Source organism: Medicago truncatula, chromosome 8, assembly GCF_003473485.1.
Source record: "Medicago truncatula cultivar Jemalong A17 chromosome 8, MtrunA17r5.0-ANR, whole genome shotgun sequence".
Classification (NCBI taxonomy): Eukaryota; Viridiplantae; Streptophyta; class Magnoliopsida; order Fabales; family Fabaceae; genus Medicago; species Medicago truncatula.
The window spans coordinates 2486838-2514049 of NC_053049.1; the positions used below are offsets into that span (position 1 = coordinate 2486838).

General features: G+C 31.5%; 5 long non-coding RNA genes across 5 annotated transcripts; all 5 read left to right on the forward strand.

Annotated features, from left to right (window-relative positions):
* Positions 1 to 5080: 5080 nt before the first annotated feature.
* Positions 5081 to 5833, forward strand: LOC25500216 (uncharacterized). The gene is made up of 2 exons (XR_003007434.2): positions 5081 to 5190; positions 5576 to 5833. It is a non-coding gene; the product is annotated as an uncharacterized lncRNA (long non-coding RNA).
* Positions 5834 to 12745: 6912 nt separating this feature from the next.
* LOC120577700 (uncharacterized) lies at positions 12746 to 13342 on the forward strand. Its single transcript, XR_005643665.1, has 2 exons — positions 12746 to 12934; positions 13004 to 13342. It is a non-coding gene; the product is annotated as an uncharacterized lncRNA (long non-coding RNA).
* Positions 13343 to 18521: 5179 nt separating this feature from the next.
* On the forward strand, positions 18522 to 19466 carry LOC120577340 (uncharacterized). The gene is made up of 2 exons (XR_005643392.1): positions 18522 to 18762; positions 19137 to 19466. It is a non-coding gene; the product is annotated as an uncharacterized lncRNA (long non-coding RNA).
* Positions 19467 to 20674: 1208 nt separating this feature from the next.
* On the forward strand, positions 20675 to 21667 carry LOC25500221 (uncharacterized). Its single transcript, XR_003008139.2, has 2 exons — positions 20675 to 20918; positions 21071 to 21667. It is a non-coding gene; the product is annotated as an uncharacterized lncRNA (long non-coding RNA).
* A 1709-nt stretch (positions 21668 to 23376) lies between these two features.
* Positions 23377 to 24125, forward strand: LOC25500222 (uncharacterized). The gene is made up of 2 exons (XR_003007568.2): positions 23377 to 23583; positions 23700 to 24125. It is a non-coding gene; the product is annotated as an uncharacterized lncRNA (long non-coding RNA).
* Positions 24126 to 27212: the final 3087 nt, after the last annotated feature.

The window sequence follows — 27212 nt, forward strand, 5'->3', positions numbered from 1 at the left end:
ATGTGTGTTCTAGTAAGAAGTATGGAGTATGGAGGTTTGGGAGTTAGTAGGAGGATTAGGGAATTTAATTTAGCCTTGTTGGGAATGGTGTTGGTGTTTGTATGATAATCAGGGTGGATTGTGGTTCAAAGTATTGGCCACTAAAATGAAATTGTGAAATGTTTGAGAGTGACTCATTTTGCTGGTATCATATTTCGAGTAAGGAGTGTATTGTGGTTATCACCAAATTTAACATTCTTTTGACCTTACAAAAAACTTGTCAACATGTGATTTAATTCACCATTTCAAAGATCAGCTATAGTCGAAATGAGTGAATACCAACAATATTTTTTTCCAGAAGACGAAAGCAATTAAATACCGTTCATATGTCATTATTCTTTACCATTGACCATATATGAAATAATTTAGTTTAGTTGTTAGGATTAAAAGTTTGACTTGTTAATGTACTTTTGCCTTGTGAAATGTCTGCGTATTGATATATTGATATCATGCATTTAACTTTTAAATATGGATGAAGAATATCCCACTCATAGCTAATTTAATTGTACTCTAGTTTTTTTTTTTTTTGGTTAAAGCAATGAAAATAGAATGCAAACCAGGATTAAGGCCTGAACCTATTTACAAAAGAGGGAAAGGAAGCCAAAGGCTATCCTAAAGCAACAAAACTAAGAGTAGCCTGCCAAGAAAACATATGGCTGCATATGTCCTTAAAGAATTCTAATCAGATATAGCATCTGTAAAGCAAAAAAGATGAATATCAAAATTTCCTAATCCGCTAATCACCATATTTGAGATTGCTTTTGATAACACCATGTTTGGATCTTGTAGTCACAGTATCAGAGCCGGTCTCAATAAGATCTCTAGAGGTTTTGTGTTTTGATTTGGTGCCAGATAGTGCTATGAGACTCTTGGGCTTTCTAGGTAGAGGTGTCAAATGGGCCGGCCCGGCCCGGCTCGGGCCTGAGAGGCCCGACTATAGAAATGGGCCAGCCCGGCCCGTTTATGATTGGGCCGTGAATTCTAGAGCCCGGCCTGGCCCGTTTATGTTTTATTTTTAAAATTTATTCACTTTTTTTTTTATGTATTTTCTTATGTATTAGTTACTTACCATTATTTTTTTGCTAAAATATGATTGGATGGACATAAAAATATAAATAATTTTTACATTAACATTGAATAATAATTAAACTCTAGATTATTCTTTCAATTAAATCAAATTAAAAATTTACAAACTTTAAAATTTTAAAACTGTAAGCTAAATTCATCCATATTTATTAAGTTTATTTTTTTTAAATATTTTTTTGTTAATAAATTTTAAATTAGTTGATATTTTTTTAAAAAAATATGTTGTTTTTTAACAAAAATAAAATGAAATATGGGCCAATGGGCCGGTCCAAAGCCCGGTGGGCCAGCCCAGCCCAACTTTTTTATGGCCCAAATGGGCTTGGGCCGAAAAAGCCCGAGTGCATTTTTTGGCTAGTTTTTTAGGCCCGGCCCGGCCAAAAAATATGGGCCAATGGGCCGGCCCATGAGCCCGGTCCATTTTTGACAGCTCTATTTCCATGTCTCCCTCTCTTGCCCTTTTTAGCAGTGTCAATATTGTGTGATAAGAATTCGTGCACTTCAGGATGAGCCTCTAACAGAGTCTGTTGCTGCTCAGTAAAAGTGTCAGGCTCCAAGGTGCTATCAGATGCCTGATCAGTGTCCAAATCATCTGCCCAAAATTTTCTCAGAATTTTCTCACTTTTCCTGCAAGCTTTAGAGTTATTAACAACATTAACAGATTTTATAACTTTACCTTTATCAGTGTCCAAATCATCAGTGGTGGTAATAGGTGAAATGATAGGTGAAAGAATAAAATCACCAAGTATATTTTTTGCAGGTGGAGCATTATTTTAACTTTTGAATGAAATTTATTTTATTGTAAAAAGATACTTAAAATCTTTTTTTTTTTAAATAACTCTTAAACAAATTAAATCTGAAATAGTTTTTTTTTTTTTTTTCAAACAGCAAATTTTATTTAACAATCAGATCCCTACTCAAGACGAATATAGATTGGTCATTCAGAGAATACAAACTAAAAACTTCTAAAATAAGTCCATCTGAAATAGTTAAATTATGAAAGATCCAATAATACAACCTACAGAATTACAGCACCAATCTATATGAAAGTATAACCGATTACAACAATAGGTCTTAGTTCTTTGCATTTACTTGATCATGGATGGTAGTAATTGTGGCAACAAGGATCATCATATGGCTTATTTTTGGGTTTTCCAATTAGACTTGATCCCCCACCTTTAGTTGGACCTGTCTGTTCTTGGCCAAGTAGCCTTCTACTCTTAGTCATTTCGTACCATCCTATAAAATAGCACATATATACATTATTAAGAAAACTTATTTTTATTTAGCACCTCAATGATTATTTTCACAAGCATATAAATAGTTTGTATTTTTTGACAAGATATAAATAAACAATTTTATTAATAACATATCTTTCAAATTCATATAAAAACTTTTTGACTTGAAAATAGTTATGGATAATATTATGCATGGATTCATCTCATATTGTGTTCAAGTTTTACTTGGAAGTTGAAAGAGATGTAATTTTTATATTTATTAAAATTTAATAACAATTGCACTTTTCAATTACTCTTCTAACAATTGAAGGTTAAATTTGGAAAAGAAACGTATATATTGTTTTTTTTACACAAAAGAAGCGTATGTATTATGTATATGTGTGTGTGTATATATATATATATTGTTGAAAAATTTAATATAACAACTACTTTTCTTAATTTTTATATTTTGTATCTTACATATAGGGATAGAGTAATTAATTATTCGAAAAAGTTAAGAGGTCAATAAAGCATGTAAAACACCTCATATAAGTCTATATTATATTATATGGAATATGCAAAAAGTTTTTGAAGAAAAAACAATTGAATATACATATAACTGGGCGTTTCACTTACTTGGTTGAAGCTCAGAAGCACCATCTAGTTTGATAGCACGCAATGAAAAAACACAAAGAATGAGGGCAACCCAGATAAGAAAGGTGTTTTTAGAAGCCATATTATAATTTGGTTTAGGCCACTGATCAGTATGATCAAGACATCCTAATTTATAACCATTATCTGGGTATTGCTTGCCTTCCAAGCATTTATTATTACGTAGTTTCGCATGACTTTGCCAACCAATTGTTTAGTTTTTTTGTCAATAAAACAGTGATAGCAAAGTTTCTGTCTTTTTCATGCATGCTTCCGCGTAAACTAAGTCAAATATATAGTAAATGTCAATGACACGGTCCTTTTGGTATAAGGTATCTTCTGCACACAATTGAAAGACTAATTTTAAGTATGATTAATTGAAGACTAATGCATTCTTAATGAAACTCGAATCCAAGGTCATTAGTTTAATTAGAAGAGATATGTATCATTTCATCTCAGGGCTCCCGAGTGTAATTTAAATAATAATTTTTTGTTTCCAATTTCCATGGTATGTTCTTTATTTAATATTTCAATATCATATCATATGTGTTGAAAAGAAAATGAAACGCTTTTATTTTGTTGTTATAGTACTCTTGAGCTTGTGTTAATCTTCCCCCATGATCGTTTTGCAAGCAAGTTCTAGCTTAACCAGGTCATACAAAGATTTAAAAAGTCAAAACAAAGAATAATTGATGCATAGCGTTATAAAATAACTTCAATAAAGACTTTTTTTTATTTTAAATTTTGGCAAAATTATGTCTCTAGTGAATCTCATAGCCTTCTAAGAAAAGAGTATAAGAGAAAAGAAAAAAGTCAGATACAAGTTTAAAATGTTTTAGATAAAAGAACTTATTTATTGTCGTCGATAGTCATGGTTCAAAAGAACTACATACTCGATCATAAAGAGTATAGTCATTTGAAGTTAAATAACTTCAAGAATTTTTATATTGTTTTCACTAGCAGTCGTAGTTTAAAAGAACTATCATACTTCAACACAAAAGTATACTTTACTTGAAGTTAAAACACTCCAAGAATTTTTACATGTTGAAAATCCGGCTGAAAACTTATAATGCAACTTTCATGTTGGTAGGGAAACTTTTTAACCACCGACATAACCGCACATCACACCTTACATCAATATCAATCAATGCCCGTGTACTAATCAACACCCTGTGAAATCCCGATTGTATCAATTCCTCGCGTTGAAAATTTCACAGCCAAACTTGATTCTTTTGTCAATTTTTTATAAACCATACTTCACAATGTCACTTGTGATTGCAACACTTTCATAGTACCTCCCTAATTTTCTAATGTGGAAGATCAAACAATGCTACAACCACAAAGCATACCAAAAACTCTTATCCTTGGAACGAACCAAAAGCTCTGGTACATGTTGTTGGGGAGTCCAGAGGCGACGAGAACAACTACGAGTCAAATGCTCTAGTACCACAAGAGAGTAAGACACTATCTCCATACAAAACCTTAAGGTATTAGGAATATGAGACACATCTCTTATAAATCTTATATTTTACTCATTCATAGGCGATTTGAGACTTAACCACACTCGAACTTGAAACCTAACAATCTCTCCCATAAGTGTGAGTCTATCTCCTATAACATGTTTCAACACAGGATTCATTCCCTCTTACCCAACAAGCCAAATCAGGGCTCTCATACCCCTTGAGAACAATAACGGGGTTCAATGAACAATTAAAATGATGGAAAAATAAGAGAGGTGACAAGAGAGGTCCACAATATATTCAACTAAAGGGGAAATATGCTTGATGATATTTGAAATAAGCATATATGAGTAAAATGATTGAACAATTTGGTGCTCTAGGAGTAATAAGGCTGGTTTTGACAACACCAACTGGTCTTAAAACTTGTATACATTTCATTGCTACATGTATTCGCTGCTCAAAGGTCACAACCAACTTGCATTGCGAAATGGTACTGAAGTTGTATATGCAAAGTCCAAACATAGGCTAAGTGGTCACATCCAATTTATTTAAAGTGACTTTTCAAGTAGATTGAGGTTGAATTGCTATTTTAAATTTAACTTCAAGGGCTTTATAAATACCAACGCCTATCAACATTGGAACATATCACATATTCTTTGGAGACAAAAAAAGATCAATAATAATGGCGTGGAAAACACTTTTTGTATTGTGTTTCTTCCTCATTGCTGCCCTATCTTCCCGTAAGTCCATATTAAATAATTTTTTTTTTAGTTATTATGTTTAACTCATATAACAATTTTTATTACAATGCTTTTTTATTAGAAAATAAAAAACATATAAGAAAGCTATACCTTAAAACATATATTATATCAATTTAAAGTTTGTTAATCGTGATTGATTGACAATGTATAATATTTTATTTTATATTATAACGTATATAAATTAAATTCTTAAATTTATGTAACTAGTTTTCTTGTTTTCATATAGTTAATTAATTGTTTAAAACTTAATATGTGATTGCAAATTTGTGTACTACTAACAATAAAATATAAGAATTTTGTTATTGTATTGTAAATATAATGCTTACGAAAAATATTATGGTTTTCCTTCTTTTGGAAACTGTAGAAGAAGGTGTAGTGAAGGTTGAGGAATGTGAAAAACCGAGTGCTTTGTTCTCTGGGGTATGCGTTGATAAACCTGCCAACCAACAATGTGATTATCTTTGCAGGAAAGGAGAAAAGTTACTCAGTGGTTCATGCAAAAATAAAAAATGTGTTTGTGTCTGTTGAATATCTCGACTCTATGATGTACTATATAGATAATTAAGCTACATTATCATGTTCATGAAATAAATTACTTAATTAATTCAATTTCCTTTGAAGAGAATATAATTCATTAAATATATGTATTAATCGTGTCCGTGAGTATAACTCAATCGGTAGAAACGAAACAAATACATTGTAATATACAAAAATCATGGTTTAAATTTCAGACACTCCACATATTCACTTAAAAAATAAATTTTAATCACTTGACTACGTGACCAATATATATATATATAACCTTCCCCTGAGGTTTTAGTAAATAACATAGAGACCCCCTCTAGTTTTAAACAAAGCAATTGCCTACCTTGGGTTAACACCGTTAGTTATCTATCATTAAAAAGAAATACAAATGACATTTCCATCTTGTTCTTGTATTCTCCTTATGCTAATTCCGACCATGTCTAGTTTTTTGCTTTCTCATGAAATCAACATCGATTCCTTGTTCTTTTGGATGTATACTGTTATGGCTTTTCCATTGTAAACCTGCAACTTTCCTTGCTCATTTACTATTATCATGGCATTTATTTATTACCTAATAGCTTTACATCATGTTGTTGGCTATAGTTTCGTAAAATAGATTATCACTGATAAGTATCTTGAACTTGACTAATTGGCGAGACAAACTACAATGGTCAAATAATTTTTAGGTTTTAGTAGCAATTTACGTTACTCATTTTCATTTCTGAGAAGGCCACAATTGAACTTTCTCAACAACACGCTCTTCATAAAAACGAAACCCCATCTTCCCAAACACAATAGATCTCCCAACTCAATAAGGGATTTGCAATATAATAAAATAAATGTTTAATTACATTTTTTGTCCTTGCATTTTGACCGGTTCACGAAATTAATCATGTCTTTTTCAAATTGAACAAAGTAGTCCTTATACTATCATGTTTTTTGCAATTTTCGTCCTAACCTCCATTCAATAACAATTTGTTTTTGTTTTAATTTCTTAAATGTTTAAATTATTTTTTAAATTAAAAAATGCTGATTTTATGACATGTTAATGTCATTTTCCAAGTTGGCACTGCCACATAGGTGGTCTTTTGCCATATCAGCGATTTTGGGAGGGAAAATGATGGTTAGGAGTTATCATTTGAGCTAAACTCACGGGATAAAGAGTTAATAATTTGAAATCATTTTAAGAGCTACATGTTTTTTTTCCTTCTTCAAACAAAAATTTTGAATTTAAAATAAAGATAAATCTGAATTGGAATATATATTAAATTCATTTAACAACCCATTTGGGGTTGGCCTAGTGGTTGGCTTGGGATCTTGGAGTTTGCTCCTCCAGAGGTCTTGGGTTCGATTCCCTCTGGTGCCAATTTCAGTGGGCTAAGTCCATACAGAGCTTGCTCTGGCTTTAAACGGAGCCCCCGCAAGTGGGCGGTGGGATTGGTCCCCTCGGATTAGTCGATTCTTGGATCGGATTCCGAGTTTTCAAAAAAAAAAAAAAATCATTTAACTATGACAATTTTTGTGATTTTTTTTATTAAGCGCACATATTCATTTATGGAAAAAGAAAAACAAAATATGGGAGGACAACCTAACCCAATTGAATAAAAAAAAAACAAAAAAAAATAAAAATACAATTAAAAGATCCTCAAATAAAGATATACATTTCTATATTTTAGAATATAGTCATTCCATCACAACAAAAGTCAACAATGTGCATATGTATTACTCTGGTGATTGATTTTCATCAAATTTGTAGCATGAAGGTGTATTTGAGAACTTAGAAGATGATGATGAAAATGGTTTATGAAAATATTTTTTCCAATGTAAAATGCAGAAGAAACTGTGGTGCAGATTGAAGGTTGTGAGAAAAAGAGTTCTTTCTTCGCTAGTTCATGTGTTGGCCCAACTCTAAGTGAAGTGTGTGACTTTGTTTGCAAGAATGGGGACAAATTACTAGGTGGTTCCTGCAAAAATGAGGAGTGCATGTGTGTCTGTTGAATTTGCAACTATATAAATAAATAAGTAAAGCTAGTTCATGTTCATGAAATAAATCAGATCCAATCAATGCTCTTCCTTTGTTGAGAATAAAATTAATTAGTATGAATTATATATCTCACTACTTGGTTAAGTTACTTGCTGTGCAAGTAACCAATTGATGTAGTTAGATAGTATTGGGCCTAGTTAGGTGATTATAAATCCATTTACAATGTTGTATAAATATGGATGAATGAAAACAAGTTGTTGTATAAATATGGAACTTACTAACTGAATGTTTAAGGGTTTTGTCTCTTTCATAAATTTTTCTCTAACAATTAATCATCATGAACGGGATCGTGAGAAAGAGATAGATTGAGATTCAGATGATTGTTTCTATTGTCTCATTTATCATGTTAGAATCATATGTTAAAAGATCTGAATGAAACATGAATATAAATGTGAAAACTATAACTTCAATGTTTTCCATTCTGGATGTTACCTTTTTACTCACATAGGGATTCCTATTTTCATAGTCATATCTTAGGCTATTTATCTTTAACCAATTAGAGCAAAACTTTCTTTGTTGAGATCAATTTACTTGATGTTGTGCAAATCTTTCTTTGTTATTTTTTTAAGGAGAAAAAAACAATTGTAAAGTAACAAATTTGTAGCTAGATTTAACTTTGAGATAGGAAGGTATTTCTCATCAACCTTATCTTATATGCATTTTTCTAAAAATTGGTTGCTTATCAGCATTTCACAAACACTTTTTTTAAGACAAAATTACTCTTTTATTAATAATGCTTCTGTTGTATTTAACTTTGTCCATATGTCTTGAAATGTTCAAGGAATTAAACACAAGAATGTTTTTGGGATGTCATAAAGAAAGCCTTGGTTTGGTTTCACTCGTTCCATAAACTATTAATTTTAGAGGAGTAAACAGATTTTTTTTTAAACGTAGGTATATATACCGGTAGGGATGGAAATAGACTAGATCAGTCTACAGGGGCCTACGGCAGGTCAGATCAAATTAGACTTTTCTCTTAAATAGAGAAGGCTTAGACTTTTTTAGGAGCCTATTTAGCTTAAAGGGCAAAACCACATACCATTCAAAAAGTCTTTTAGGCCGACCTATTTAAGTAAATATGAATAATATTATTTATTATTATATTAAATTTTGTACTTTGAATTAAAATAAAATTTTGTTAAATTTTTCAGTAATTTAAGCTTATTAGTATACATTTATTTTTTGCATATTTAAATGTATTATTATAAACTAGAATTGAAATATGATACAATAAATAGTCCAATTCCCTAAAAACTTATGTTGATTATCAAAAGAGAACTTAATCTAATGGCTTAAATGCTCTTTTGGTCCCTTAACTATATATTTAATTGGTATCGCTTTGGTCCCTTAACTAAAAAAAAGATTGTTTGAGGATTTTAAGTTTTTTTTAGTCTCGTTTTGTTCCCTTCTGTTAGGTTTCCGTTAGTTTTACTAAAAAACGTTAAGTGTGGACACGTGTCACATTGTCATTGGCTTTGAGATTTTTTTTTTCAAGAAAAAAAAAATTTAATTTTTTTAATATATATTTATTTTTTTTGTAAAAAATTCCCAGAACCAATGACAAAGTGACACGTGTTAACTCTGGGACACGTGTCACTTTGTCATTGGTAGGGATGGCAATTGGACCCAGGCCCAATGGATACCCGCATAAAATATCCACAATGGGTAGGGTAAAACCCCGCTATCATGGGTCTGGGGACGGGTCCGGGTAATACCCACGAATTTTAATGGGCATGGGCACGGATAAGGATACTATACTGCCCAGCCCCGCACCCGCATATACATATTTATTTAATATCATAAGTAATTTATTTATTTTTAGTGTATAGTTAAATAATTTATTTAGCTATTTAAGCCTAAACTAAAACCTAAACCAAAAAACTGCTTAATACAATAACAACTCTATCTTGTTGGTGTACAATATTTTAGAGATATTTTGAATGTTTTTAAATGGACTAAATATCACAATTCATATTATTTTATAAGTTAATTTTAAAATATTTTGACCATTGTTTTATTTCAATTGTGATGTTTTTATTATCTTTTCATAGTTAAAGTGCGGGTAATGGGTGCAGGTATGGGCACTTAGATACCCATAGGGTATGGGGAATGGCACTAAAGTTGTTGCCCACGAGGGTACGGACACGAGTACGGGTAATTTTTAAAAATGCGGGTATGGGAATGGGCATTGTAGTACCCTACCCATTGCCATCCCTAGTCATTGGCTTTGGGATTTTTTTTAAAAAATATATATATATTTTAAAAAATAATAATAATTTTTTTTTGTAAAAAAAAAAAAAAACTCAGAGCCAATGACAAGGTGACACGTGTCCAGGAGTTAACTTTTTTTTTAAAACTCTAACGGAAACCTGATAGAAGGGACCAAAACGAGACTAAAAAAAACTTAAAATCCTCAAACAATCTTTTTTTTAGTTAAGGGACCAAAAGAGCATTTAAGCCTAATCTAATTGATATATTAGTTCGTTAGACTATTTAAACTTAGATCATATTGCTTATTTAAATATGTTAATATGAAATAGCCTTTTAAACATGTTAGCAGACTGTATCCGACTTTCAGAAGGCCAGACTCAGCCCTAAAAAGTAAGCCTATGATAGGTCGCAGATCAGGCTTTGGCCTTCAAAAAAATTGGCAGGCCAAACTCAGGCCTTACAAAACCTAACTCGGCCTAGCCTATTCCTACCTCTATATACCGGTGGAAGGCATGCACGCCAATTGTATATAGTAAAAATGTCCAGACGTCATTTATCTTATTTAATTGTAATAATTATGTCATTATCTTTTTTTCCCCTTTTAAATACTATATAGTTTAAAAAGAGAAATGATATTTATACAACTAATTTGTGATAACTTTTGTGACAACTTTATCTCTTATACTTACATTATATTTTTACTTTCTCACTCTATTGTTTTGATTTTCGTGTTAATATTTGTTTTTCTTTATAAATGTTACCTCATAAGTTGTCATACAAATGATTGTTCAAATAACACACCACATTTTAAAAAGTATACAAAGTTATCATTTTTTTCCATTTTTTGTTCAAAAGCACACTGATGTGGCTCCGACATGTCAATAATTAATTGTTTTTTCTTTATCATTTATTTGACATGTAACTACTTTAAAATAAATTTCTAAGTTTAAAAGAAATTAAAAAATTGAAATCACAATTTCTTCATCTTCTTCCTTCTTTCTTCAATCAAAAACCCAAAATTTTCATCTTATTCCCTCTTTCGTCAATTAAAATCCTAGATTTGGAATGGAAAACATGATATATGACATTTTTCTTTTTATTTGTGTTGTGTCTGAAATTTGTGTGAAGAGTCGAGATAGATTTCAGATTATAAAATGTTGTTATTATTTTTGTTTCAAGAAATTTCGTTTCAAATATGTGCACATCTTTGAGATGAAATACATGATAAAATTTATAATACACACTCCTTGATTGATAAAATTAACACGAGTTTCACTAAATCATGTGAGTCACACATAAGTTTGGTGTGATCCATGTAAATTTTAATAAATCAAAGAAAATGTGTTGAAAAACATGTGTTAAAAAATGTATTGGTAGCATAGTGCAACTCTATTCATATTTGGTGATAGATACTTAAATATAGTATTAATTAGGGTAAATTACACCGACCTCCCCTAAATATAGTGCAACACCCCCTCTAATTTTTCAAAATTCATTCACCTCCCCTCCGTTAAAACCATCCAACTTCTGTTACTTTGAAATTAAAACACTTGTACCAAAAGAAAATATTAAAACACGTTGTTCTAAAATATTTATTTGTTATTCTTCAATTGTAGTAACCACCTTGTTAAGATGAGGATGTGAATCAGCAAACTCTTGAGTAGATGGAGGCAGATTTTCAAAATCAATCCCATTTCTTTATTAAGAAAAAATCATCAAAATCTTCTTAAACCTTTTTTTTCCAGTTAATTCAATGACATGAAACAATTGAATCACCAGCACCATTCGTATCACTTTCAAGATTCAAATTGCCAACTGATTTGGAGTATAACATCTTGCGGAGATATTGGTAATTTTGAATAAAAGGATATTCAAATAAAAAACTTTTGGATTCAACAATGCTTGCGGAGATATTGATAATTTTGCCAACTGGTTATAATACCTTTGTTGAATGTTTGATCTACTCATATTTTGAGTCAACAATGGAAGTTTGTACTCGTTAAATGTTAATGGAAAACTCTCAAAAAAAAGTTAACGGAAAAATTAACAGTGTTAGAAGAGGAGGTAGGTTTTGTCTATTTGATGAAAACTCAAGGGAGGTTAGTGTAAGTTTTAAAATTAGATGGGATGTCAGTGTCATTTTAATAAACCTTAGGGGAAGCAGATGTAATTTTCCCTATTAATTAAAGTCGAATACAATATGTCTTATAAATGGAGCTCATATGATAAGAGGCTGCCATTTGATATGTAGAGTGCAAGTTTGAATCTGCAATACTTCTCTTCTCCATTCGAAGTGTATGAGTTTTGCCATTAATTTTTTTTAATGAAATAACATTGAATATGGTTCCTAATTGATATAATTAATTATGATATTAGTACATAGTATCATGTTATTTGAAAAGTATTCCATCGATGTTTCATTAATTTGGACAATATATAGTAACAATCATAGCACAAATTGTTTAAACGTCCATCTAATATGCTACATGTCTCTAGATGTTTTTTTTTTGTTGTCAAAATTAATCGTTTGCTTTTAATTTGGTTCGGCCACACCAATTGGTTTCCATTTGGAAGTAGTACTAGAGATTTGTTACGAAAAGTTGATTTTATGAGAAAACTTGCAGATTTTTCACCTTTTTAATTTACAACACCACAAGATTCACAGCAAATGCTTCATTTTCTTTCAAAATGGAGGTGATTTCTTGAAGTAGTACTTTTCATTTTCTTTTAAATTGCACTCTAAAATAATTTTTTGCTTTTAATATGGACCACACCAATTGGCTACCAATGAGAGTAATACTTCAAAGTAAGGCTTTATAAATAGAAGTTATATATTCTAAGAAATAAAGGAGAAAAAGATCATTGAACAAAAAAATATCATAATAATGGAGAGGAAAACACTCCTTGGACTGAGCTTCTTCCTCTTTGTTCTCTTAGCTGCTCGTAAGTTCTGCTATTAATATATATTTCACTCTCCTAAATGAATTTTATTAACGAGTGTTATAAATGCAGAAGAAGCTGTGGTGAAGATTGAAGGTTGTGAGAAAAAGAGTTCAGTTGGCTTCGGTGGTTTATGCATTGGTCCAAAACTAAGTTATGAGTGTAACTTTATTTGCATGTATACTGACCATTTAAAAGGTGGTTACTGCAAAAATGAGGAGTGCATGTGTTCCTGTTGAATTTGCAACTATATATAGAAAATAAATAAAAGCTAGCTAGTTCATGAAATAAATCAGGAATTAATGCTCTTTCCTTTGTTGAGAATGAGAATAAAATTAATTAATTGGTAAGGATTATATATTTTACCTCACGTATATTATATTGGGGTAATCTTGCTTTTGATCTTTGTAATATTAGTGAATTCTGATTTTTTTCGTTATTAAAAAAAAGTTTAGATTTTATCCCAATAATACCATATTCTTCCATTTTTGATCACTCGTTTAAACATATCAGCAAAATCTGTCTATATGGTATGCTGACTTTGATGTTTTAATATTTTTTTAATCCCCTTAAAATATAAAATTATTAACATCATTTAAAACAACAAAACATAATTAAAAATGAACCTATACATTTTAAATAAAATCTGATCCTTGTTCTTCATACCTACAAGGACCAAAGAAATTCACATTCTTCATCTTCTCAAAGCTATCAGCAGCATAAGCCAACAAATCCAAGAAACCACCTAACTCCTAAAAAAATTCATTCACCTAACATATGAACAAATCATAGGTTATATTTTTTTGAAATGTTATTAATTTTTATATTTTCTTTATACTCAAATCAAGTTAATTTACTCAAATCATAGGGTATAGTGAAAATCACGGTTAGGAGCGTAAGAGGTGCACATTTGCCAAACCATGTATGAGCACTACCATGTATGAAAGTAGTTGTAATTAGCTAAAAAGGTTCAACATTCTTACATGATATATAGAACCATATTCAGAACTATTGGATTTTACATTAAGCATGTCCTTCATGAGCAGGTCGGAGACTCCATTTTAGCAAAAAAAAAGTGGGAATATCGGCCAGAGACTCTTACAAACCGACTCACCCAGTTGGATAGAGGGGACCGAATCTGCCTTTTCCGGGAACTTCTTGCATTGCGCGAAGAATATCCACAAAACCGACCTCTTGATTTCCGAGATGTTTTATTGTCTATCGTTTATTTTCCAAATAAATATAATGGATCGGGATTGGTACAAGGTCACCTATTGCTCCTAAGAACCTAACAGAGCTTTTTATAAGTTTTTTAACACCATCAACGTTCTTAAACTTTTTCTTCTGCAACTTCAAGTTTCTATGCTACCAAATAGCCCAAGTTATTATACCAAGAAAGGCCATCTGAGTATCATGAAAAGTGATGCCAAACTTGTAAAAAAATCCTTAAATTTATCTTGATTATAATCAATTTATGAATCTTTTTGATGAATTTAGGTAGGCTTTTTGTCAGCTGTCGAGCTTGGATAAATGTAGTTCTACAATGGTTCAATTTCAGTTTGTAAATAATCGTACTATTTGAATAGTATCCTTGGTTCGTAAGGATATTTAATAAATATGAATTATTTATGGTGATTCACGTAAAAGAATACAAGTACTAATGTCGAACGATGTGATTATTAATGTGCAAGAATATAAATATATACGAAAGGATGCAAATATTCGTGCGTGATGCAGCGCAAGTGAATTTTTATAATTGCATGAAACTTGATGCAACTTACAAACCGAACGTTTAAGGATTTGGTCTCTTTCATAAATGTTTCTCCAACAATTAATCATCATGAACGGATAGTGAGAAAGAACAAACGAAAAAGAGATAGATTGAGATTAAGATGATTTTTTTTTTTTTTTTGTCACATAATTTAGTGGCTAGAGCTCACACAATTTAATTGTGGAGAAGTGGGGTGTCCGGAGTTCGAACCCCAACTGAACTAAACTCACGGGGATTAATATGATTGTTTCTATTGTCTCTCATTTATGGATTGTTGTTTCTACATAAATTTTATCATCATGAATGAAGGTACGCCATTTAATGAATTTATTATGTTAGAATCATATGTTAAAAGATCTATATAATGTACTCTATCCATCCTTTTTCTTTTGATGTTTTAGCTCTTGACACAAGTTTTAAGGAGTAATTAAAGTATATAAACATTTGTGTGTTTTTATTTAAATGTCCTTATTTATCATTAAATTTCACATGTGATAAACCAAAGGTCACAATTACTTTAATAGTTTATTGTGTTTTCCAACAAGGGTAAACTTGAGAAAACAAATAATAAATTCACTAAAACATCAAAAGTTTTGGAATATGAGGGGTAACCTTGGCGCAATTGGTAAAGTTGTTGTCATGTGACCGAAAGGTCACGGGTTCAAGTCCTGGAAACAGCCTCTTGTGTAAAAAAAAACAGGGTAAGACTGCGTACAATACACCAAATGATGGGACCCCTTCCCAGACCCTGCATATGCGGGAGCTTCAGTGCACCAGATTGCCCTTTGCCCTTTTTATCAAAAGTTTTGGAATATAGTTGAAGTTCTAAAATATAAAAAAAAAAAAAAAAAAAAAAAGGAATGGAGGGAGTATAATTTTATTGAACGTAAACGTAAATATGAAAACTATAGTTTATTTTCCATTATGGATGTTACCTTTTTACTCACTTAGGGATTTTCGTTTTCATAGTCATGTCTTAGGCTATTTATCGTTGGAAAATGTTTACTTGTGTCTTTTAAGGTACCAATTAATGTGTTAAATGTAGAATTTTTTTGTTGAAATTTGTGCATTGAATTCAACTTTATAACTTTTAATTAATTGAATGCATAAGTATTAAAAGAATATTTCTATTTTTGGTTGTTTAAAATGTTCTCATAGGCCACAAGTTAGCATGACTATTTATCTTTAACCAATTAGAGCAAAACTTTTGCCTCGGAAAGGTTCACTCCTTTCTGTGATGGGAAGGATCCAACTTATTCAGTCAATTATTCATTGTATGTTGGTGTACGGTGTTTATATATTCTCCCTCCGGTCACTATTATAAGCATAAGATAACTTTTTAGATTCATTCAATAAATAATGTATTTGGTCAATAATATAGACTAAATACACCATTTATTGAATGAACTTAAAAAGTTAATTTTTGCTAATAATATTGACCAAAGAGAGTGTTGAGATTTGGCTTCAAATTTGTGGTCTGGAAGAACAGGGAAATCGTGACACGAATTTGGCATCGTGACACGATTTCGTGATACCGTGAGCTGGTTTGCAAGGTGCCAAATCGTGACACGATCTTGGGAAATCGTGACACGATTTGCAAACTTGCTCGTTAAGTTTCCATGATAAGGATTGGTCGTACCTTGGGACGGACGCACCAATTGTGACACGATCTGGAAATCGTGACACGATTTTATCGATGGAGGGCTAGTATTTAAGTGTTCTTGTGCAGATTTGAAGGAGAGTTGGAAGAGAGAGAAACTTGGGAAATCAAAGGGAGTAACTCTAGGGTTTAGAGTCTTTGATTAGAGCTTCTCTTGGGTTGGGAAACATGGGAAACACCTTGAAGAGAGAAAATCATTGAGTGTCTTGGTGAGATTGGGAAAAGGGTAGAAATTAGGGTTGTTCATTGTGAACTTGTCAAATCTAATTTCTTGCAACTCTTTTTGTATCTCTTGTGTAAGAACTCATTGATAGTGGATTGGAGAGTTCAATCTCTCCTCCAGAGTAGGTCAAGTTTGGACCGAACTGGGTGAATAATCTCTTGGTGTCTTTGTTTTCCTCTTCCCTCTCCTTTTATCTTGTGCTTGTGTTTTATGCTTTTCACTTGTTTCCTAGATTAGATCTAGGTGTTGTTATTGTTGATTTTTTGCTTGCACCCACTTTGTTAGTGGTTACTACTTTCCTTTGCTCCACACATCTTACTTTGTATTGGTGTGGTTTCGAGATCGGAATTCACAACAGAGAGTATATATATACTCCCTCCCTTCCATATTATAAGCAAAAAAAAATTCACACTTATTAAGAAAACCAAAACATAGTAGTTTGCAACATAGTTTCTTGTGTTATCCTTAAAATAAGTTTTATAGGAAGATGTAAAAATAATTTTCATTGGTTATTGCTTATTGAGAAAATGAAAGAGAGAGCAAATTGAATTCACTTTGCATTAAATTTTCCTTTGAAAAAGATAATTTTTTGAAACAATATAATTAAATATGATAAAAGTTGGTGTTTTTTTCTTATAATTTGGGACAAGGAAAATAGATTTTTTTTTGTTATAATTTGAGACGGAGGGAGTATATATATATATGGCTGATTTCTCTCCTTAAAATTCTCGGATTCTTATATTAGAAAGTTGATCTTGTCAAGCTCTACTAAAACTTGAAATCTGGTTGGGTAATGTTCACTTAAGTCAGCAAATTAAGTTTTTTGTTTCTAATATATTTATGAAAGAAAGTTGTTGTGCTGATAAATTATCTTTCTTTTGTCATTTTTGGTAGATATTATACTTAGTGGATTTTATCACCTAGTTTTATTTTAGAAGACTTTAGTCGTAAGAGACTTGATTTTCCCCTCTTTAGATTTTGTTAACTTCTCTTTCAAGGGTTTTGGTTCGGCTCTCCTTACTTTTCCTCTTTTATATTAATAGATAGATAGATAGATTTGAGATTTATAACATTGGATTTGTGATTCTTTTGGTGGCAACCTAGTTGAGATCAATTTACTTGATGTTCTCTCTTCCCCGTCTCTTTTGTGAGCCGTCACCAAAATCCTAGTTTTCTTCTCCAAAATCACCCATCTAACTCGTTTTCTATTTCCCTTTTATTGAAATAAGTGATTTTCACATCTACTTTGTTTTTCTTTCGTGATTTCGTCGTTTTAGTGCGACGTTATTTTGTCCGTCATCTTTGTGCGACATTGTTTGTCTTTCTTGTTTCGTTCAGGCATTTGTTTGGTCAGATTGTCAGATCAGCTTCGATCCAGTGCAGATCAAATCAATGACTTTGGAGTCCTCAATATTGTAGATCGGAGACATGTGTATTCCGGAGACTTAAATATAGTCATATGTGTAGGATTTAGTACTTTGTCGTTTTATATGCTATTAACATGGATGTTGTGAGTTTGTTCATAAATTCATCCTTTTTGTTTTCAGCTAATTTTCATTGTATCGGATGTACTCTATCAACTTGAATGAATTAATATCATTTATTTTTGTCAAAAAAAAAATCAATTTACTTGATGTTGTGCAAATATTTCTTTGTTATTTTTTTAAGGAGAAAAAAACAATCGTAAAGAAACAAATTTGTAGCTGGATTTAACTTTGAGATAGGAAAGTATTTCTCATCAACCTTATCTTATATGCATTTTTCTAAAAAATGGTTGCTAATCAGCATTTCACAAACAATTTTTTTAGGACAAATTAAATTGCTCTTTTATTAGTAATGCTGCTGTTGTATAACTAAACTCTAACTCCCTTAAATAAATTCTAACAAATATCTAACAATATCTAAACATTACCTAGTGACAAGTCAGTTTTCTTTATTTTAAAATTGTACTCAAAAATATTTTTTGCTTTTAATATGGACCAAACCAATTGGCTGCCAATGAGAGTAATACTCTTCGAGATTCAAAGCAAGATTTTATAAATAGAAGCCCTACCAGTATAGGGATTTTAGATATCGAAGTTAGATATTCTAAGGAAATAAAAGAGAAAAATTCAGAATAATGGAGAGGGAAACACTCCTTGGACTGAGCTTCTTCCTCTTTGTTCTCTTAGCTACTCGTAAGTTCTTTTCAGATATGATTTTGTCTATTAGTTATTATGTTTTCCTTTTAGTTGAAAATTTTATATACCTTCTTGTTAAACATATTTTTAATTACATTAATATTTTAAGAGTAATGTTAGCAACACTATTTGTTTTTATCAAAGAAAAATATGTATGCATCACTCTCTCTCTCTCCATATATATATATATATATATATATATATATATATATATATATATATATATATAAAATAAATTTTTGTAAGTGCTAGTTCTGCTATTAATTTTTCACTCTCCTATATATTTTATTTAAGAAAAATGAATTGTAATAACGAGTGTTATAGATTCAATATATTGATTATGAAAAATAGTTTATCCTATGTAAATGCAGAAGAAGCTGTGGTGCAAATTGAAGGTTGTGAGAAAAAGAGTCCTGACTTCGTTGGTCCATGCGTTGGCCCAATTCTAAGCCAAAATTGTGACTTTATTTGCAAGCATGGGCAGGTCGCTTTACCAGGTGGTTCCTGCAAAAATGGGGAGTGCATGTGTGTCTGTTGAATTTGCAACTATATATAGAAAACATACATAAATAATTAAATAAGCAAAGCTAGCTGTTTCGTTTTTTATAGCTAGTTCATAAAATAAATCAGAAATCAATGCTGTTTCCTTTTCCTTTGTTGAGAATTTTCCTAAAATTAATTGGTATCTATTATATATCTCACTGCTTGAAATGTAAAAAATTGAGTAAAAAAAATTTATGTTCTAAGCCTCAGCCTATATCGTTGGGCACGTGCAGAACGTTTATACTTTTAAATTCCCTTCTCTCTCAATCAAGACCGCACAGACAAGAACCCTACTCCATCAATCAAGACCATTGATGTGATCTCCAACGAACTCCCGTGTTTGTCGTCGGGCTTCACGGAAACACTCGCAAACGAGACCTTACAGCAAGGGGGTTATGCGCCACAATAAGGACAAGATGCACATTTCTACCGCTTTCAAGGCCTCAGCCTATATCTTACAAAACGGGGGCATGGAGATGGTCTAGTGCAGCAACATATTCATCCTAACTTACAACAAGATATGGACCTTTGGCATAGAATCCGTGAGTATGATAAGAGGGCAGCGTAGGTGTCTTTCACACTAGTTCTTTCGAAGAAACATAAACATAAATTGAAACAAGCCCAAGTGCTTCGGAAGTCGCCGTATCTAACCCGTTCTAGGTGGGACTCCTCTCCAACTGCCCAATGAATATTTTTTATTGGAATGTGTGGGGTATTGGTAACTCGGATTCTAGAGTTGCTTTAAAAAATTATTTATGTCTCATAAACCCATGTTATTTTTCCTTGCGGAACCATGATTACGTTTGTGCAAGTTCCTTCTTGGTAATGGCAAAGTATTGGGGTGACGAGATATTGTATTAATGATAAAGGTCCTTTGATGCCAAATCTTTGGGTGCTTTGGGGGAAAGAGGTCAACCCTATTGTTATTTTTGTGGCTGCTCAATGCATTACCGCCTGTTTTACAGTTTAATTTCTAGAGAAACAGATGTGGTCTACCTACTTACAGATTCCCTTAATCCGTTGTTTATCTTTTCCTTTTTTTTCTTGTTTTGAGGGTTTTGGCCTAGTCCCCCTCTTGTATATAATTTTTCCCCTTTTTTAAATAAATTTTATAGATATTGGTGGCATAGGATGAAGATTCATCGGGGTGCCAACCTAGTCGGAATGTCGTTGCTTCCTCTTGATACATGTATTCTCTCCTAGCTTATAAAAAAAACTACTCCATCCAAACAAACTTTAAGGTAAGAGAAAATTGATTTAAAGAAAATTAAAGGGATTTTTAGAGGTATGGAAAGGAACCTGGAGATGGAGTGAAAATAATATGAAAAAATAAATAAATAAAGAGACAAAAATGGTGTTTAGAGAGGTAAGAGAAAGAATCACTTTTTGGATTTAAAAAAGAAAAGAAAATGAATTGTTTGCTTTTTATAATTTGGTTGGACCGCACCAGTTGTATTGTTCCGAGTTCAAATTAAGGCTTTATAAACAACAAGCACTAGGGATTTTGGGATATCACACCTTAGATATTTTATGGAAATTATAATATATAATTGAGATGAAAATACTGCTAACTGCGTTGTGCTTCTTCCTCTTTGTTCTCATTGCTGCTCGTAAGTCTATACGTTAATGCACTTTTTTCCTATTTTTTCAAGTTCTTCTGAGATATACACCTTTTTTTTTTTTTAATAAACATATTATGTTTACTTTTTAATTGATAGCTTCTTTTTAAAAACATAAACCTTGTTTCCTATTGAAAATGCAGAAGAAGCTGTGGTGCAAATTGAAGGTTGTGAGGTAAAGAGTCCTACATTCAATGGTCACTGTAATGACCCAATTTCAGACAAAATTTGTGACATTAATTGCAGATTTGGAGAAGGTTTAATCAATGGTTCCTGCAAAAATCAGGAGTGCATGTGTGTCTGTTGAATTTGCAGCTATATTAGAAAATAAAGCTGGCTGTAATTTGTTTCACGTATAGCTGGTTCATGTTAATAAAATAAATCATAAATTATATTTTTAGGGTTCCTATCTTCAAAGGCATGCCTTAGCCTATTTATCTTCAACCAATTATTTATTAATCAGAGCAAAAAATTTGGCTTGGAAAGGTTCACTGCTTTCTATATTATGGGAAGAGTCCAACTTATTCGATCAATTATTCATTGTATGTTGGTGTACAACTTTCGCATGTATACTTTGGCCTATTTCTCTCCTAAAAATTATGGATTCTTGGATTAGAAACTTCATATAGTTATTTTTTGATTAATCTAAAGTTTGGTGTCTTCTCATAGAAAGTGGCGTCTGTAATCCCTCATGGAAATTAATGAATCTACTATGGTAAAACTCACGTTTGATTTGCTTTCTTCTCATGACCAATATGATTTATTTCTTCAGAACAAAATATATATATATATATATATATATATATATATATATATATATATATATATAAATATAAAGAACACCATTCATATACCCTACCACGTCTCATAATCTATTTGAACCTCTTTTAAATCCAATATAAACATTTTCCTATAGAATAGAATACTACCTAGAACCTAGGGGGTGGCTCTAGCATTCATTTTCCTATTTAGGTACGTACAAAGGTTGCTTCAACTAAAAGTCATTGATTAAATTGTTGACTTTATGGACTTTACCACCAAAATTTATTTTAGAATCTTTCATGGGTTTTGGTTAGGTCCCTATGTTGTTAACTTCTCTTTTTTATCTTGTAAAAAAAAAATCTTCTCTTATTAAGAAAAGGAAATTTAGTAAAGAAACAAATGTCTAGCTGGATTGAACTTTCAGATAGAAAGCTACTTCTTATCAACCTTATCTTATATGTATTTTTCTAAAAAATAGTCGCCTATCAGCATTTCACTAACATTTATTTTTCAGTACAAAATTCCTCTTTTATTAATAATAATGCCGCTGTCGTATTTAACTTTCTCAATATGTTTTGAAATGTCAAGGAATTAAACATAGAAATGACTTTAGGATATCAGATAAGAAGCCTTATTTTTATCCCTGTGGCGGTGCTAAAATAAAAATCAGGTGGTTCACTAAAATAAACTATAATTTATAAACATAAAATTAAAGTTTAATAAACATTATGCAAAGTGACGAAGTTTAACTAAAAAGTGATAAGGGATCAAATAGAAGGGACTAAAATGAGATTAAAAAAAAACTTAAAGTACTCAAACAATCTTTTTTTTAATTAAGGGACCAAAGCGATAACAATTAAATACTTAAGGAACCAAATGAGCATTTAAGGCTTGTTTTTCAAATTCTTTACGAAAAAAAAAAATTGTTACATCCACAAAAAGCAAATTTTAAGTTGAGAACTATATGAAAAATACCTAACAAAATACACATAAGTTTTCTCCTATAAAAAATGGGATCACTCAAACTTTTGGTAATGACGTACAGTGTGATTAAACCCCAAACGACCACTACATTCATAAGATACGTACACTTGTATGTGTGCGATATAGTAGTTACATGCTACATGATCTCATTCAAGAATATTTTCAACTGGTTTAACTTATTGGAGAATCATTAAAATTTTCAAATAAATACAAGTGGTGAAAACTAGAGAGGTGGTACATTTCAAGAAATGGATGAATGTATCTTGACACATGGAGGATCATAAATAAATTAAATTGATACAAGACACGTTGAATAGAGTAAGGAAAGAATTTCAAATTTTATAAATTTAGCTTTAAAAAAATTTACAGTCACTTTTTTTAACTTTACAAATTCATCCATGAAAATTTTCAACTGCAAATTCTTCCCCTAACCTAAATTGAAGAATTATATTACTAAAATTTTCTCGATTGATCCCTTTTTCTATATTTCTAAATTTTGAATCTGGCCCAAACCTATTAAAATTCTGATTTTCGATCACTTTTCATTATACTTATACTTCTACCACAAAACTTGTAAAATTTATAAAAATAATCCAGCAAAGTTTAAAAATGAAGAATTATAGTAAAACTCTATCCAAACAAAAAAAAAAATAGAAATAAAGGGAATCCATTTGAAGTAATTTTAAAAATTGATTGTTTGCTTTTTATAATTTTGTTGGACCACACCAATTGGTTTCCAATGGAAGTAGTAATCTTCAAAGTTCAAATTAAGGCTTTATAAATAGCAGCACTAGGGATTTTGGGATATCACAGTTAGTTATTTTAAGGAAATAAAAGAAGGAGTATATCATAATGGAGAGGAAAATACTTCTTGTGTTGTGCTTCTTCCTCTTTGCTCTCACCGTTGCTCGTAAGTGTAATTTTTTTCATATTTTTTAAGTTCTTTTGAGATATAATTTTTTATAAGATACCATGTTCACCTTTTAATTGATTGAGAAAATATCTTGTTTCGTATGGAAAATGCAGAAGGAAGATGTATGAAAATGAGTTCTCGATTTGTTGGTCTATGCACTGGCCCACTTGAAAGCCAAGTTTGTGACTATACTTGCATTGGAGAAGGTTACCCTAATGGTACATGCTTCAGTGAGGTGTGCTATTGTAGCTGTTGAATTTGCCACTATATACATAAATAAAACTAGCTGTAATATCTTGTCAATAAAAAATAGCCATAATAGCTCATGATGCCCCCATCAAATCCTAGACATCATATTATAGATGATGTACACTCTCATGTATTAGGCACATTTTAGTTAATGAAATGCAATGTATTTTTTCCTAAAATGAAAGTTGTAATATCTTTAATAAGTTGTCTATTTCCACGCATCTGTATTATTATCAATCTATTTTGCAACTGATTAATTGATAAAGAAAGTTGGGAGGTGTTTGAATTTATGTGTTATTCTCACAATGCAACCAAGAATCATTCCAAATATTGATTTCTAAAGGCCAATTTAATATTAAATTTTTAATTTGAGTTTTTAATTTAAAATATTTACCCATAAAATGTAACATATGGGGTTAAAATTACCAATATATAATTTATAGTTTTAGCGAGGAACAATGGTTACTAACTTTAAAACTTGCGTCCAATTCAAAGCTACGTGTTTTATCGTCTCAAAAGTCACGACCAATTGCATTGTGAAGTGGTGTTAAAGTAGTATATCAAAACATATGCTAAGGGATCACATCAAAGATCATAGTGACTTTTCAAGTTGATTGATGGTTGAGTACTTTCAAAGTTCAATTTCAAGAGCTCTATAAATAGCAACACCTATAAACATTGGGATATCACATAATTGCCACTTGCATAATCTTTGGAGACACAAGAAGATAAAATTATAATGGAGAGGAAAACACTCGTTGGCATGTGTTTCTTCCTTATTGTTTTCTTAGATGCTCGTAAGTTTACCTTTAAATTTAGAGTTTGATTTTTATATATATGATGCCGATTTAAATATTTATATACTTGCTTAAAATAATAATTTGTTTCATTTCAAAATTGCAGAAGAAGGAATGGTGGAGATTGAGGCATGTGAAATACCATGTATTTTGTTCGATGGTGAATGCAATAGTTTACAAGACAATGATGTATGTCATTATCTTTGCAGAATAAATGAACTTTTATTAGGTGGTTCATGCAAAAACTATAAGTGCATTTGTTATGCCAATTGAACGTCTCCACTATGAGAGTAATATATATTAGAGACAATTAAACCTAGCTATTTGCTAAAAAAAATAATAAACCTAGCTATAATTTTATTCATGTATAGCAAGTTCAATGCCTATGAAGTAAATTATGAATTGATCATATCTTCCATTTGGTGAGAAGACAATTAATTACTATGGAATAATATATAATAAGCAAATTTCGAGCTTATTTAATAAATTCATATTACGAGAACACTGATTAACAAGACTCATATAAGAACGTAACTCTAATTCCCTTTGTATTTACCATACTATCAATGTATGCGCTGCACATAACTTTTCACTTGTTATTGCCTCAGAGCCTTACTACATCTCTTGTCTCTCCAAATTATCTTCTTCATCTTCCAGGATCTACGTGACCCAACATTTATGCCCCCATTCCTAGACAATCGTATCCACAATGGTTCCACTTCCAGCAACTCGTGTCCTGTCGTTTTAAATTTTGAAGATGTAAAAAGGGAAAACTAGTTTGATATGTGGAATCGATCAAACCGCCGGTTTTCCAGTTTTTGCCGGTTTTCAACCGGTTTCCTGGTCTGCTATCTCGGATCATGTCTCTGTAAGAGCGTCTCAACACTCTCAAAAAAGGGACATCTTCTGCTGCATCATACCTTCAGTCCATGAAATCCATTTCTGATGAGTTATCACTCATCGGACATCCTCTTGATGATCTCGATTTGGTCATTTATGCACTTGATGGATTAGGACCTACCTTTCATGAATTCACAGCATCCATCCGTACTCGTGATTCGCCAATCTTGTTTCATGATTTGTATGACAAATTAATTGATTTTGAGCTGTTTTTACAGCACGAGGAGCGCACAAATGAAGCACTCCCAGTCAATGTGAATCCTGTTCAGCGTCGTTCTGGATATTCGGAGAGAGATATATAGCATTGTGAGTCTCAATAGCTTAATAGGCTAATAAACGGTTATACCTTTGAGTATCACAGAAGTTGTACCAAGCTATTGCTCTATAAATTGCATTAATGTTGTGACAAATGATTTATTTTATTTTCTTACAAACATGTTTTATGTTGAAAAGTTATATAAAGTTATGGCTCCACAGTCCCTGTGAGATCGATGTCTTTTTATACTATCACTTGGACAATGTATATTTGAACTCAACTTTTCCACCTTAAAATACTCATAGTATTTTGAGAGATATCAAATTCGATGACCCAACCTAAAACAACTTGTTTATCACTAAGTCACTTTGGTTTTTGACTAAAAGAAAAATAATCAATTTTTTAACCAAACTTAAATCAATAAGATTTGATTTAATTAGATTATAGATTTCCCCAAACTATCCCAAAAAGAACCATGTATACCCCTTATGGTCGGATTAAGCATTGTATCAAATTGTTTATCAAGTAATAAAGTGATAAGTAGAGTATCGTATCCACATGGATTGTCGTTTCGTCTAAACAACTCCCGTTACTTATTTTAATTAATAACTAGTTACATCCTAGGTTCAACAGATTTTACTCAATATTAGTAATGTCACCTCCTAAGTACTTACTGCTAGGATCAACTCGCTCTCGGTATCTTTCGTCTAGTTATTAATCACTTACTGCCTAGATAGGTAGATATTAATATACAAGATATAAAATATCAAGATATAAGCAGTAGGATAGTACTATCAATATTAGGCACTATCACAACCTAAGTATCTAATCTAGGGTTGCACTTTGCCGGAATAAACTAATCTTAATAAAACTTAAAAGCGAACGAAAAATATAATAAAATAAACGAAATTAAATTAAATAATTATCCAACAAAACAAATAGAGGTTCATCTTAGAAACCTAGCCTATAAATATCTAGTTAAACACAATAACTAAGACAAAATACTAAAAGATAAAAACAAACCATAGAAAAGATTGGAGAAGATAGAACTCCTCCTTAGCTCCTAGAATCTCCTTACTCTTGAACTGCTCCAATTTTGAACGAGAAGTTGTGAATGAGGTATTTATAGGGAAAGTTTCCACCTAACTTGGGCTAAATACATGGCTTCGAGGGGCGAAAAAGTCACGAAAAGTGACTTTTTCTGCAAGGAACGGGGCTCCTGTGCTTGCCAGACTGAGGCACATAGCGCCCTTTGGCATGCGCCAGGCGCTTTAATGCATTAGCTACGGGGAGCCTAGCGCCCCCTGTGGTGCGCTTGGCTGCTTTAGTGCGCTTTCAGTGTTATTTTGCATGTTTTCTTCACCTGTTGTTGAGGTGTTTTCTTCAATGTAAGATGTATTGGAACTTGAGAACAGAATTTATCC